This window comes from Corythoichthys intestinalis, chromosome 3 (assembly GCF_030265065.1).
Source record: "Corythoichthys intestinalis isolate RoL2023-P3 chromosome 3, ASM3026506v1, whole genome shotgun sequence".
Lineage (NCBI taxonomy): Eukaryota > Metazoa > Chordata > Actinopteri > Syngnathiformes > Syngnathidae > Corythoichthys > Corythoichthys intestinalis.
Genome location: NC_080397.1, coordinates 38,585,412 through 38,601,951, shown reverse-complemented (window position 1 = coordinate 38,601,951; position 16,540 = coordinate 38,585,412). Strand labels below are relative to the sequence as shown.

At 38.5% G+C, this 16,540-nt stretch overlaps 1 protein-coding gene across 5 annotated transcripts in view; it reads right to left on the bottom strand.

Annotated features, from left to right (window-relative positions):
* cux2b (cut-like homeobox 2b) overlaps positions 1-16,540 on the bottom strand; it is a 250,329-nt gene that overhangs the window by 209,271 nt on the left and 24,518 nt on the right. Inside the window, exon 1 of one of the 5 annotated variants that reach the window (XM_057831045.1) lies at positions 7,992-15,959. The exons of the other annotated variants lie outside the window; for them this stretch is intronic. The gene's annotated coding sequence lies outside the window, so the exon portion shown is untranslated. Of the gene's footprint in view, positions 1-7,991; positions 15,960-16,540 lie in introns of those variants that run through there. 5 annotated transcript variants of the gene reach the window in all.

Here is a 16,540-nt window from a genome sequence, read left to right as displayed (position 1 = left end):
TCGGTTTTACAAATAAGCCAATCCTTACTATTTTGCTTCATCTACATCAAATTATAATCAACAGGAAAAAATTAACCAAAATACTTCATCATAGCTCCATGTACATGTATGTACTTTTGTTTCACGTAGCAGTGTTACGACTTTAAGCTCGTTCTTTTTTTTCTTTTTTTTTCTTGAATTTATATGGCCCTAATACTCCGTCGTAGCGTCGTATCAACGTGCATCATTAAGTTTTTTTCACATACTTAACTCCAGCGGTATGCTACTGTTTTACGAAATTTCCTTGTTCGCGGTGAGTCAGTAACACTTTTGCAAAATAGACAATGGTTATTTATGGCAATTACAGAATTAATGATTTTTATTGATTACAATCCCACATAAAAGCAAGCAATACAGACATCAAATCAAGCATAACACGTGGTAACGATAACGCTAGATCTAGATTGTCACTTCTAATATCCCCGCCCTACCATCTAAGCACAAATATTCCTCTAAGAATAAAAAGAACTCTTACCGTGACAAAAGGGTGGAGAGCCAACGCCCCGATCAGAGTCAGAAGAGGAATAAAGCCAAGCGATTCGTACGTCATACTTTGGCGGGCTGATTATGAGGTTGCGTTGTGTCATGATTTTTTTGCGTTGGCTCTCCGCCATTTTGTCACGGTAAGAGTTATTTTTATTCTTAGAGGAATATTTGTGCTTAGACGGTAACGCGGGGATATTAGAAGTGACAATCTAGATCTAGCGTTATCGTTACCACGTGTTATGCTTGATTTGATGTCTGTATTGCTTGCTTTTTTGTGGGATTGTAATCAATAAACATTACTGATTCTGCAATTGTCATAAATAAACATTGTCTATTTTGCAAAAGTGTGCCTGTTAATGACTCACCGCGAACCCGGAAATTTCGTAAAACAGTACCGTACCGTTATTTATCTACTCTGCTGGTGCTCACTTTGATGCTGAGAACAATATAGACATCCCACAAAAAGACTAAGTAAGAATTGTTTTGAATCTTGTTTGAAAAGTGAAGTCACAGTTTTCTGAATCAGTTTACATTCCATTCTTTAGTACTAGTTAATGTTATCAGCATTTGAGCTCACTGTTTATTTGTGATTTATTTTTGTCACTTGTGTGTTTATTTGTACTTTAGTAAAGAATTTAAGTGTTCAAAAATGTTTTTGTGAATTAATAATCGTCAACAAAAATTTCATTGAAGGATTCGTACAAAAACAACATACAAAAGTTCATAAGAAATTATTAGACTAGTCTAGGGCTGCAGCTATCGACTATTTTAGTATTCGATTATTCGAACTAACTAGTTCAGGGGTGGCCAACCCTGGTCCTCGAGAGCCGCAATCCAGCTTGTTTTCCATGTCTCTCTCCTTTAACACACCTGAATCAAATGATCATCTCATCAGCAAGCTCTGCAGTTGCCTGATAACAATCCTGATAATTTGATTCAGGTGTGTTGGAGGAGGAATACATGGAAAACCAGCTGGATTGCGGCTCTTCGAGGACCAGGGAACCCCTGAACAAGTAAATTCAAATAATCGAGTAATAGCATAGGCAACATAAGAATTTAAAATACCTGAGCCGAGCTTCAAACTGTATAAAAAAATAAATACATAAATGGGGATCTAGGTACAACAAAGGAACAATTGGCTAACTTACATAGCAAACGTCCACTAGCTTAAATGGTATAAAATGCTAGGGTTTTTTTTTTGTTTGTTTGTTTTTTTTACAATGCTCTTAACAAAGGGTTCAAACACATATTCCCACAATAAACGGCTAAATATACCTATAAACTAAATGATGAATGCATTAAAAAAAAAAAAAAACATTAACTCCAACAAAAACTTAGCCTATGTTGGTCTAAACAGGGAGCAGCTGGATTCAGCCAAGTGATATGAGTTATGTCATATTCACTGTCGCCACTAGAGGGCAGTGTATCCACCCCAAATCAATTAAACTGCAATTACTTTCAAAACAAACCATTACAACGCCATTTTAATTCAACGAATGCTTGAAGCAGCAAAATTTAATTCAAATCTTTTTTTTAATTGAATTACTCGGGTTAATCAATTAATCGTTGCAGCACTAGGGTAATCGACTAATCATTCAAAAAGTCTGCAGACTAATCCGGTGAAAAATAATCGTTTGGGACAGCCCTACAGATTCTGTTTCTACTGTGCATGTGCGAAAAATTTTGCATGCATATTCAATTTTATTCTTTTTAACATGAACTCAGACACACCTCTTTCGGGTTGTGCTTTTACCATAAACTGCACTTGGCAGCTTTGAATCACGATTGGAACAAACAAAGCTGTGAAAATGCACTACTCTGTCAGAAGCAATGGTTTTACGGTGTATGATTAATCATATTTGGAGAAACATTAAAGGGAAAGGAGGTAAGGGTGTCAACTGATATAACCCACCACTGACATCAAGCAGAGCCAGCTAGCTCATTGATGTGGCAGTGTCTCATTTTCACCAAGCAGACAGTTTTGCAGCGCCTTGCGGTTCTTAATTATCTCCCGACTTTGTCTAATTCAATCAACACAACTCAGATCTGGGTGCGAAATGGCACTCACATCCCCTCAAGCTCAGCAAGTCGAAAAACACTGAATAAGTGGAACAGGCAAAGTGACAAAATGGCATAGCACATGAGAAATTTGAGCTATTTTATCTCCCCGGGCTGAGACCTCATCCACAGCGGCGGAGATGAGGGGAGCTTGACAGAGGGACCAATCAGCTTTTTGTTTTAAGTTACAAAACTGCGTTCGGCGGGGGACACGGGAGTCAAGCGCTTTGATGGGACTGCAGATGCTGCCATATTGAGCTGTGTGAGGTCACTTGGCTGCGTTTCCCATATAAACGCTAACACAATGGGATGGTACGGTCTCACATTAGCTGCTAAACATTTGAACAAACCGCAACAGAAGACTAAACATTAAGCGATAGTGTGAGCATATGGGCCCTCTCACGTGCAGTGAATTTAAAAGTCTTTAGGGATTAAACTGCTTGCCAATTTGGATTGGAAAAAAGTAAGTGACACAATGAGGGGATGGCTGAACCTGTCCTCAAACCACCCATTGGCCTCTGCCTAATTCCAAGAACCACAGCATTATTATTATTACACTTAGAGAATATTAGCTCAAACAGGAGATGAGGCCTAGTGTCATTCTAAAGCATTTACTTTACTACTAACTGCCAAATCTGTTTTGCACTTGCTCCACACTGCCAAACCTAACAATGGCAGATTAGTGAAGCCCGTCTCCTGTTGCAGCAGAGGTTAATGTAAAGTGACAGGGCTAAGTCGGCTACAATTATGTATGCAGAGAGATATTATGGCACTTTGTTACATCAGATCATGATTGGATTAAACTGTTTCCACAACAATGGAAGTTTGATTTCATTTTCAGCTGTGGCTGATAGCAATCCTGTCAGAACAAAGGCAGTTTACAATTCCTTTTTGTTTTTGCTCTTCCCATTGATATTAATGGGGCATGGCATACATAATGCTCACGGAGGATGTCAACATCCCCCAACAATGTAATACAAAGCATCATCATGCAAAGCTCAACAGTATTTTCACGAAGATGGTCTTTATAGACCAGGGGTTCCCAACCTATTCCACTAAGGCACACTGTGGGTGCAGGATTTCATTCTTACCAAACAAGATGACAACACTTTTTCCCCAATCTGGTGTTTTACAAGTGCAATCAGTTGATTGCAGTCAGGTGTGGCTTGTTTTAGCAGAAGCCTCATTGGTTCAACTGTCTCTGCTGGATCGGCTGGAACAAAAACCAGGACCCACAGTGTGCCTTGAGGACTGGGTTGAAAACCCCTGTTATAGACGGTGGTGGCTCTCCAAATCTACTGCTATCAGCATAAGCGGAGTTTAAGGGGGGGGGGGGGGGGGCCCTACTGGTGGCCTCAAAGTGTCATTGCATCTAATTGACTTTTCTACAGTATATGATTTTAAAATTAAGAATTGCCCGGTGAAATATTGTCTATAAAAGTTGTAAAGCAATAAAACAAAACAACAAAAATGAATGAAATGAACAAAAAAAGATATATTTTCAGATCATGTGACTAGCACCTTTGACGGTCATTTGCTTTGCTTCCCACCCGAGGACCGAAGAGGCAAGATGGATATTCGTAATTTTTTCAAACCTAAGCTTTCAAAAGTGACAACAACTACTGAGCAAGAAGCAAGGATTGAAAATGTGGACCATTAAACACTAGAGACCACTGTCAAAATGGTGAGCGGAGTTTCAATTTGTCCCACTAAAGACATTAATTGTACAACAGAGCCACCACCGGTGTCTTGCCAATGTAGTTACCCCCGTCAAAAATTGTGTCCCCTGGCCGCGGGAGCGCACACTCACACATTAGTTATGAGTTATGTCGACTTTGATTAACAATTATAAAATAATTAACTGAAGCCAGAAAAGAAACACAGTTACAGTGGGGCAAATAAGTATTTAGTCAACCACTAATTGTGCAAGTTCTCCCTCTTGAAAATATTAGAAAGGCCTGTAATTGTCAACATGGGTAAACCTCAACCATGAGAGACAGAATGTGGGAAAAAAAACAGAAAATCACATTGTCTGATTTTTAAAGAATTTATTTGCAAATCATGGTGGAAAACAAGTATTTGGTCAATACCAAAAGTTCATCTCAATACTTTGTTATGTACCCTTTGTTGGCAATAACGGAGGCGTTTTCTGTAACTCTTCACAAGCTTGTCACACACTTTTGCTGGTATTTTGGCCCATTCCTCCATGCAGATCTCCACTAGAGCAGTGATGTTTTGGTGCTGTCGTTGGGTAACACGGACTTTCAACTCCCTCCACAGATTTTCTACGGGGTTGAGATCTGGAGACTGGCTAGGCCACTCCAGGACCTTGAAATGCTTCTTACGAAGCCACTCCTTTGTTGCCCTGGCTGTGTGTTTGGGATCATTGTAATGCATAAAGACCCAGCCACGTCTCATCTTCAATGCCCTTGCTGATGGAAGGAGATTTTCACTCAAAATCTCTCGATACATGGCCCCATTCATTCTTTCCTTTACACAGATCAGTCGTCCTGGTCCCTTTGCAGATAAACAGCCCCTAAGCATGATGTTTCCACCCCCATGCTCCACAGTGGGTATGGTGTTCTTCGGATGCAATTCAGTATTCTTTCTCCTCCAAACACGAGAACCTGTATTTCTAGCAAAAAGTTCTATTTTGGTTTCATCTGACCATAACATATTTTCCCAGTCCTCTTCTGGATCATCCAAATGCTCTCTAGCGAACCGCAGATGGGCCTGGACGTGTACTTTCTTCAGCAGGGGGACACGTCTGTCAGTGCAGGATTTGAGTCCCTGGCGGCGCATTGTGTTATTGATAGTAGCCTTTGTTACTGTGGTCCCAGCTCTCTGTAGGTCATTCACTAGGTCCACCCGTGTGGTTCTGGGATTTTTGACGCCACGGGGTGAGATCTTGCATGGAGCCCCAGATCGAGGGAGATTATCATTGATCTTGTATGCATTCCATTTTCTAATAATTGCTCCACACAGAGGTTGCGCTAGACTTTTTCGTTGTCTGTCATTTTGACTGACAGTGTCATAAAAATCCGGTCATAATCAATTTTTACCCGTCACTTACATTTTTAAAATGATAATAATGACATATTCAATAGTATTTAGTTTTCATTCATTTTTAATTAATATTCTGTCCGAACAAGCTTAACAGAGGCAAACAGACAGCGGAGGGCACCAATCAGCGACGGGCAGACGTGACGTTAGCAAAGCAACGAGGGCAGGATGAGGGACGTGCGCGCGGAAGTAAACATACGAGGAGAGCGGAGTTTATTCAACATGGCTAGCGCGAGCCAGACTGTTGTCAATGACTCGTGTCGATGTGTTTTAGCTCACTTAAAACTGAATTTACCGCGGATTGGAACATATTCTCGGCCCACCCGTTCGCCATCCGTGTTGTTGTGGAGACGATTTTCGGCGCGCAAGAGTGATGTTGCTCGTGAAGAACACGTCACGCGGATAAACAAATCTTATTTGTCGATTGATTTTGTCCCTACTCGAGAGGCCGTTAATGGGCTGCGTCCCAGACTTTTCTCTCAGTGTTTGAAAAATACAGAGAGAACAGTCTGGCCGTGGCAGGCAAACACTCAGTTGCCTTGTTAGGCCAACGACGTCATGCATCAAGAGAGACAATAGCTAATTAATATGCTCACTCGCCACCCTGTGGTCTGGGGTGGGAATTGCAACCTGTCAAAATGACAGATGGACTTCAGTTTTTCCGTCACCGTTTTAAAAAAACGGTCAACAACGGAAAATATTCGGTTAACGCGACCCCTGCTCCCACAGTTGATTTCTTTACACCAAGCGTTTACCTATGGAAGATTCAGTCTTCCCAGCCTGGTGCAGGTCTACAATTTTGTCTCTGGTGTCCTTCGACAGCTCTTTGGTCTTGGCCATAGTGGAGTTTGGAGTGTGACTGACTGAAGTTGTGGACAGGTGTCTTTTATACCGATAATGAGTTAAAACAGGTGCCATTAAAACAGGTAACGAGTGAAGCTAGACCTCTTTGACAGCCAGAAATCTTGCTTGTTTGTAAGTGACCAAATTATTATTTTCCACTATAATTTAGAAATAAATTCTTTAAAAATCAAACAATGTGATTTTCGTTTGTTTTTTTTTCAACATTCTGTCTCTCATGGTTGAGGTTTACCCATGTTGACAATTACAGGCCTCTCTAATCTTTTCAAGTAGGAGAACTTGCACATTTGGTGGTTGACTAAATACTTATTTGTCCCACTATGTATATTTTGGACATTAACGTTTATTAAACTGGAGAAACTTTTTTTTTTATTTTTTTTTTTATGTGAAATCAAGCAAATCAGTGCAGCGCAGTGGCTCCGCCCAGGGGATACAATTTTTGATGGGGGTAACTACTTTGCCACGACACCGGCGGGCGTACCATATTCAATGAATGACGGTCTTGGTGAAAATTATAGGTGTCCTAAGCAGCCTGATTTAGAATTCCCCTCAAGAATGATGGGAAACAAAAAAACGTTAATTTTCCAGTTCAACTTATTTTTATAAATATTCTTGTAAGTTAATCTTATTGTTGACACTGCGTTTCAGGGTCATCAACATGTCTCAAAAGTCAAACTCCGCCTATTGCGACCAGCAGCATATCCCTCAGCTGGTGTTCTTTGGGCTACGCGGAAGGTCACAACAGCTGACCAATAAACTGCTATTAATCCTTACACAGTCATCCATTAGCCCGTCCAATTTTTATCACCCTTGTTTTTATGAAACAAACGAATCAGATGTCTTTATCTGACTGAAATATAGACATCTTCATCAAGGCCCCAAGACTTCCCGGGCTGCTTGAAGTGAACCCGAGGTTCTAAGAAAGGGGGTGGAGCGAATCTGCCAGTCTCATGGGGTATTCCCCACTGTCCCGTTACCTTCGATAAATCTCAGTGCTTTACGATTAGGTACATAAAATGAGTCATAGATCTAGACGGTAAATAAGCGCTTGTCAGTGTGGCTGACGCCAGGTCCACCCCCACCTCTGCCAGATAGTCCCTCTGTACACTGACCATCAGACTGCTGCTATTGAACTTGGGCTAAAAAGGTTCTCATAAATAACACTAATATTTCCCTCAGGGCATATATGGTGCCACGCAGAGTCATGCTTGCATCAACCGATCAAAGAAAATTGTGCAGAATTATAGGAAGAGGTCTGTCAGGGTACAAACATTTTTTTTAGCGCCGTTTTTTAACATCATTTCTAAAACTGCTGCTCCCAATCACTTCTTTCAGACAAGAAAGACAAGAGGTTAGTAGATCAATCCATCTTACATAACTTCAAACTCTATGCTGTACTCCAAGACATTGATGTCTTTTAATGGACCTTCAATCCATAGTCGCAATTAAGCATGCAAAATGTCCCATTAAGTAACTCCACTTACAGTGTATTTACTCCGGTTGTTGTTTGGGTGCTTTTCAGAGGCAGTCCTCAACACAAAGTGAGCAACATGATGACTTGGGCCGTGGGGGCTCGGAGGGGCGGATCTTCTCCAAATGTACTAACAAAATGATAGACACTTCCTCAGCAGCCCAGCTAATCATTGCAGCCGATTCGTTTACACTGGTCCGGAATGACTCCCTGAATGACCGCCTTTGCATATTAAACAGACAACCGGGGCACACATGGTTAGAGGGCAAGAGAGCAGCGACACAACGGCAGTGACGCTATTGCTCTTGCACTTCCAACGCAAATCCATCTAGTAGACAATTTTTTTAACTTAAAATTAGACACAGCTGCTCTACATACAAGTATATCTGCGATGTTACAATTTATTTCAGTGCAAAAACTGCAAAGTATTTCTTGAAACTAGCAGGGAAATCTAGAATTGTGACATTGTAGAAGACTGCAATTAAATGTCCTAATACGCTGGTGTCAAACTCAAGGCCCAGGGGCCAGATCATGCCTACCAAATCATAATTTGTTGCGCATGAAAAGTGAATTATGTGCATCGACTTCATGTTTGTTGCTAAAATGCCAAAATTGAATATTGTCTTAATGTTTTTAATAGGGCTGTCAAAATTATCACGTTAACGGGCGGTTGTTACTTGTGTTTTTTTTTTTTTAGTTTTGTCGCCCTCTGCTGGCACTTGGGTGCGACTGATTTTATGGGCTTCAGCACCCATGAGCATTGTGTAATTATTGACATCAACAATGGCGGGCTACGAGTTTATTTTTTGATTGAAAATTTTACAAATTTTATTAAAACGAAAACATTAAGAGGGGTTTAAATACAAAATTTTTTATAACTTGTACTAACATTTATCTTTTAGGAACTACAAGTCTTTCTATCCATGGATCGCTTTAACAGAATGTTAATAATGTTAATGCCATCTTGTTGATTTATTGTTATAATAAATTCAGTACTTACAGTATGTATCGTATGTTGAAAGTATATATCCATCTTGTGTCTTATCTTTCCATTTCAACAATAATTTAGAGGAAAATATGGCATATTTTATAGATGGTTTGAATTGCGATTAATTATGATTAATTTTCAAGCTGTAATTAACTCTATTAAAAATTTTAATCGTTTGACAGCCCTAGTTTTTAAATGTCACATCTAGAAGTGGGAATCTTTGGGCACCTAGCGATTCGATTACGATTACGATTAAGAGGCTCCGATTTGATTATATTCGCTTTTAATGTTTTGTACATTACTGTATTGACCCGAATATAAGACGATCCTGATTATAAGACGACCCCCTCTTTTTCAAGGCTCAAGTTTGGAAAAAAAAAAAGACTTTTTGAACACCAAATTAATTTTTATACAGAAAATAATTACAGTACATCCGAAACAAATGATTCTAACAATATATTTGAGAGAAAAAGCATTTTATTTTGCTTCATTCAAATCTTAATACCTGAACATTTAAATATGTAAACTAAAGTGCAATCACATTCGTAAATGAATGGCTTCTGGTTTTTGAAATGTAAATAAACCAATCTATTGTGATAAAACAACAAAATTGCAATAACGGCATTAACCATCAAAGTGAAGTCTAACTGTAACTGTAGTCTTGAAACAAATCTGTATAAGGAAAAAAAAAATGCAATAAAATAAACTAGTTAGCTAACAAACTAGTTAAACTTGAGAGTAGCTGAGATCTTCCATGACAGAACATCGCTTCAATGACATCTGGCGCCATCTAGCGTTGTGAATGGGTATAATGTTTAGACCGTGAATATAAGACGACCCCCTCTTTTTCAGTATTATTTCAATCTAAAAAACACAGTCTCATATTCGGGCCAATACGGTAGTTCTAAAATTGTTCAAAACTCCTCTCAGGCTAAAGCAAACTAATATTTCAGTATCAAGTTAACAGTAAATAAAATACTCAAGTCCCCATTCTGTATCAGCAACTTTAAACTACATTCAATTAATTTAATGTTGTGAATCAACAGTTAAAGTTGTTAAAACTGCTCTAGTTATTCCATAATTTCCCTTCTGTCTACTTTCGACATGTCAAAGTTTTAAAAGTGTTTCATCATTTAGACTGATTCAAGTCAAGATTTTGCCGATTTAGGGGTAGTTTAGATAAAAATTATTTAGGTTCGATACAACAGAGCCTTCTAGAGAAGTCTACTGCTTTAAGATGGCGGCTGTTTACTAGCGCCGGCAAGTCTGTCATTTCGCATCTAGTTTTTTTGTACATGTTCTAACGCAGCCTTCTTCTGTAATTTCGCATCTAGTTCTAGATATATTTGATATCTACCATAGCCGTATGTTTGAAGCAACTAGCAACTGGGCGCTGTTTGTAGCGGCTGTCGGACGCAGCCAGGTATTATTGTTTTTTTGATCTAGCGGCATGAGTTGAACATGATATTTACTCTCGGTCTGTTCCTCATTGCGTCCCGTAGACCGCACTGACTGTGTTTTATGTCCGCTTTACTTTGTATCATTCAATAATCTGAATTTGGATGTTTGTGAATCGTTCTCGAAACTTCCACGGCCGAATCGCGAATAATCTAAGAATCGGAAATTTCGCACGCCTCTAGTGACATCGCGAGCATTTGATGTTATCAGTGACCCGTTTCACAAATAAATGAAATAATAGTTGGAGTTTTTACTGACTTCTTACTTCAAAAGTTATCATTCAATTTGTTGCACGTGCAACTATGACACGGTCATACTGGTTCGCAGTCATGATTGCCCTCCGAGAGAAACGAAAACTACGATGTGGCCCGCAACAGAAATAAGTTTGACACCCATGTTCTGTCTCTATCAAAAGGCATTAAATTACAGTGAATCATGATAACATATCATTACTAGGCATGTACCAGTATGAGATTCTGACGGTATGATAATATCACGGTTTTAAGGTATCACGGTATTTCAATTGCAACTCTAAAATGTGTTACTTTGACCTATCTAGGTTAAAAAAAAACTTTTTTCCTTTCAACAGGATTTTTTTTTTCAAAACATTAGCAAATTGGAACATATGTTAAGTTAAAATTAAAAAATAAAAACTAAAATATTCTAAATCAAATTAAAATAAATGCAGACATTTAGGTGAGCCTAAACACACAGCCACATCTCAACATTATTACTATCAGAACAAAAATAATTATTTTCCATAAAAAGCACATGTGTATGACTCATATCATGTTTACATTATACACATACTCTTTCCCAACACAGACATTTGCCTAAGAGAATAAAAACACCACGTTTTACCTCCGCTAGACACACTAAACATGCTGGAGTTAAGTCTCATAACTAGTGGGAAACGTTCATGACAGTGTTTACTAACCTTTAATCTTGTATAAATGCGAAATCATATTGGACGTATTCATATTCGTATGTCGGTTGGCCATCCTCCTCTAAGCCGTGGCCGTCTTTAACTTTTTTGTAGCCAAAGTATTCCCATTCCGACGATTTCTTTTTCTTCAATGGGGGAAAAAGTTCAGTAGTTTTACCTCCTCCAGCCACCGTGTAGCACAGCTGACTCACTGACACTGAGCAACAACCGGTGGGGGAGGGTTGAGCCTTGCACCTGAAAGCAAAGGATTTCTCCCTGCATTTTTGGGACATAAAAAATAGCTAATACCGTGGGACGGTATGACGGAAAATTTTTGCGGTTTTGAAACCGTGACGTTTTCATATAACTCTATACCACTAAACTGGTAATCAGCACATGTCTAATCAGTATATTTTCTAAAACTCTGCGATCTTGGTTAAGTATGCCAAAATACGTTTTTGGATTGTGGTGTGTTTCAAGAGAAAATCGGCAGCTGTGGGCATTCAACTCATGAGCACCAATCAGACACGGTTAAGCCAAAAGGTACCTCGAATGCAAATTACATTTACTATATTTACGGTCCTTGATTTATTTAAGACACACTGAGTTTCTTTTGTCTCGAACTCCCAACAAAGTCTATTCAGCTTTTAATGCCGGTATTTTTTTTCCTCTTACATCACAATGCTGATGTATAGAAGATCAACAAAAGCCCAACCTAGTTTGCATTTTCACTCTCCTCAATAATATTTTTTGGGGTGGGTTTAGATATGTGGGTGACAAAGTAATCATTTTAAATAGGATGGCTTTTTCATTTTACGCAATGTGTTTGTGCTATGTGTTGTGATATTATTGATCTATCCTTTTGACTTTGATAAATGATTTACTCCCATCAGGACAGAACAGTATTGATTTTACACCATGTTGGATTATTTGACCTTGCTTACTAAAACATATTATTGCTTAAAAGGACAGTTTTATTTATATATGTATATATACTGCATATAAAGGTGGCATATGGATGACCAGTAATTAAGGGGTATGGCTTTCCTAAGAGGTGCCATTTGAAAACTTTGCCAAGCTATACTGTAGTTACATAGATGTAGTCATAAAAAAAAAAAAAAAAAAAAAAAAAACATCCAAGTGTTCGGTGCTACAGTGCAATTTGAATTTAAGTCTCACTGGAAAGGTGTGATAATTACAGCAGCAAGTGACCAAGTTTCAATGGCCATTTCATATCTGTCTAGACATAAAATACATAAATGGAGTAGAGTTTCTAAGGTTAATGGTTTACAGACTAGTACATAAACATTAATTACATCAGCACTATGCATTTTGGGTGCGCAACAATTTTATGAAATATCCTCAAAAATACATTATTTTTGTTTTAATGCTCTGCTAAAGGGCCATAAAAGTGAAATTTCTTGTAATGTGTCTGTCTGCAAACAATACTGTCACTACATAACAAGACATGTTGAATAAAATGTTGAAAATTTCCAACTTCAAACTATTCAAAACCGAAAACTGTTGGTCGGTGGCGCCTGCTTGTTTTGACTGAGACATAAATGTTGACAAAATCAGAATGCTTGTGATAAAATATGCAGAATGTTCCAGAGAGGTGCCGATAGGGATCCACAAATTAAGATATTATGTCCGACACAATCTTGTTTGGTTGGGATATGCTCTGGGTAAGAGCACGACGAATTCAAGAAGCACAGCAGGGAAGAAAATCAAACTCTCTGATCGGTGATCAGCCCCAAAAATTCAGATTGTGTATAGCCTAAATATCACCATTACATTCAGCTAGGCCGGAACGATATTGGAAAAAACTGTCATTGCGATTTTTGGGGGGCTTGCGATATATTGCGATATTATATTGCGATATTAATACTAGAAGAATTTTCACCACAAAACTTGGATAGCCATGTTTGGGATAGGCCTGACTGATTGGAAACAATTAACATGTAACAGGTGGTCCCCGAGTCACAAAATTCGTGGTTTGGCCCACATAAGGCTGTTAGTTGTTTCCGCTAATATATGTTTGTGAATGAATTTGTAACTAAGTTTACAGCTACTGTTTGTGGAGTTACGTGTGAGCGATTTGCTATGAAAATCGTAAATATGTTAGCTTTCGTAGCATTTAAGCTAGATGACTTTTGTTAGGCAAATTAGGCTAACTTAATCTACTAAATTTCAATATTGACCAGACTAGATGGATGTTTGAACATCAATTGTTTTGTGTCAAGTGTTTTATTGTTAAAATGCATGCAGTTTTGAACATAAGTGTACATATGTGTGTTACGGCTTTACAAATTGTCAAAAGTGGAGGAAGTAAAAAGCTTCAAAAAGCACAATTGCCTAATTTGATGTCTGTGAAGCTGTATAGAACACGTCATATTAATAAAGTAAATTAAAAAATAAGATACTGTGAGGTACAATAAGGTACTGTTTATGCGATTTAAAAAAAAAAACAACTAAAAAAACCACTGTAGACAAAAAGGCGGACGAGACTCCGGCGTCATAAAGTCGAAATCGCGGAAGTCGTATTTTTTAAATTACAAACTCGATCCTTTTCACCTGATTCTGATCCTTTGAAAAATGGCACAATTGGCCTGATTTCTGATCACGTGATCAGATCGGGGACATCCCTGATTAATATAATGCCATTTAATCCAGGCTTGCTGTATATAAAAGGGATCCAAAATATGCACACTTGCTGATTTGATGAAGTAAAACAAAAGTTAACATGTTAAAAAAATGCACATTTTGCAATGCAGTGCGACATCGCACATTGCAATGGCGATGTTCAAACGATATATTGTGCAGGCCTACCTTCAATGCGCGTGACTAACTACTGATGTGGACGCAGATACGAAAGCTTTATTTCATTAGTTTAGAGAGACAATACTATGATGAGGCATCTAAATGTCACATTAAGAAAGCACTAGCTTTGTTGGATGTTACATGAAGTAAAATAGCACTGACAAAAATGTAAGACTTCATTGGTCTGAGCTCACCATTTCTTACATATGTTCTTGTGTCATTTAAAAAAACACACACAAACATTCCTACAAATAAAGACAGCTGTCCAGCAACTGTCTTCCCAGCCACGATAGTATTGACCATAGTCAGATGCTCCGCTGATTAAAAATTGATCCATTTTGAAAAATCTAATCAACTGAATAGGATTGTTTCGTACGATGGGAGGGGCTGGGCGCATTGTCGGAGGTGGTGGGGGTTGAGCAGCTACTCACAGACCTGTTATTAACCCCTGCACCCCAGTTCACATCCCCGTGCCCCGGGACTAGACACTGCCCAGACGTTCTGAATTATTCAGCAGTCTGTAAGATGCTCCGGACACTTGGCCTATTAAAGCTTGCAGTGGAGGCTAGTGGCTCTAATGGACGGTCCAGAGGAGCCCCAGCTCCCTGCGGACAGGAGGAGCTTCTGTGGCTAGACTGCAGGGGATGCGAGAGCCAATTCGACAGAGGTAGAGGTCGCGGCAGGTTAATGATACCGCACGTCTAGACGGACGCTGGACGCACAGCCGCGGCTATGAGGCAATGGGGGATAGCAATATAACTTCTGAATGAGGAACGGCTCTAGATTATTATGTTTATGTTTGCTTTATCAAAGACCAACACTATTGCTTTTAGCCATCATCTGCAACTGACCTGACAATCCTACCTCAAAATGCATACAGTATATATAGAAGTGCTGTCAAAGTTAAAGCTCTGAATCTCTGAAGTTGAAGCAGCCTTAAATGGTCATTCAATTGGGTGAAATTCCAAAATTTTTGAAAAATAATAATAAACTAAGCCTTGATAGCACATCTTACAGATCAATGATTTTTTTTTTAAAATCCGTTTTTTCTTCAAATATCTAGCTTAATGATAATAACAGGGTTCCATATTCTATTTTTTTTTTTTTTTTCTCTCTTTTTTTGTAAATATTTTGAGATTTCTATATACATACCTGTCAACCCGAGGCCTTTGGCAATCTTACAAATAGTGACGTATGCTCTTACAAATTGGTGACTCATTTTACGTCGTATATAGCTTGCAATGTGAAACAAAAATTCAATTTTTAAAATAATATGAATTTATTGGTAATATTGTAACAAATAACCTGATGCAATCAAATAGCAATCAATATCTTCAGCTACATCATGATTACTAAAATTTAACAGTGACTTTTGCTATAATTGTATGTAGCACTTTTGACAATTTCTATCATGTCTTGATGGCTGCACTTCAGCCCGCAATTCAGTTTGACTTGAAGGTAGTTCGTTAGTGTGTCCAATTATAAATTAAAAAGGTCAATTGATAAAATTAACATACTGATGCAATGTTTGAGTCAGGGAACATTTCTTTTGCTAATTCTGAGAAGCGATCAGCAATAGTTGCAGGCAAATTGTTTTCGGCAACAAATTGGCAGAATGAAATCTCCGCTTTCGCCACTTTTCATTCTGCAGACTTCATCTTTATGACCAGTGTTGTTAATCTTACGTTTAAAAAGTAATTAGTTACGAATTACTTCTTCCAAAAAGCAATTGGGTGAGTAACTCAGTTACCTGAAGGTAAGAGTAATTAGTTACTTGGCAAAGTAACTGGTGTTACCTTTCATGTTTTTTTTTTTCATTTTAAAAAAAAAAAAAAAAAAACATAGTAACCTCTGCTATGTTTGGAAATCGTTTAATGTTGTGAATCAACTGTTAAAGTTGTTAAAATCGCTACCGTTTTTGCATTAGTTCCATTCTGTCTACTTTCCTAATGTTAAAGTTTTAAAATTGTTTCATCATTTAAAGACAGATTCACATCAAGATTTTGCCGATTTTATTTTAGATAAAAGGTTACTTAAGTTCGCTTGGAAGGTTCACTACAGCAGATCCTTTTGAGAAGTCTACTGCTTCAAAATGGCGGCTGTTTATTAACGCCGCCTTCTGTCATTTCGCATGTAGTTCTATAAGCATTTGTTATCTAGGCTTAGATTGTAGGCTGTCGGCTACAGTCAGGAAATATTGGAGCCACGTAGCCTAGCATCGCGTTTGCTACAGCATCACAACACTCCTCTCTCTCTCAGTGTCTCTGACTTTTCTTGCGTCATTCAACCAACGTAGTAACGCATCGTAACGCACATTGTCTCGTTGCCGAAATGGTGACAAAATCCGAACAGAGAAAAAAAAAGGTAATGC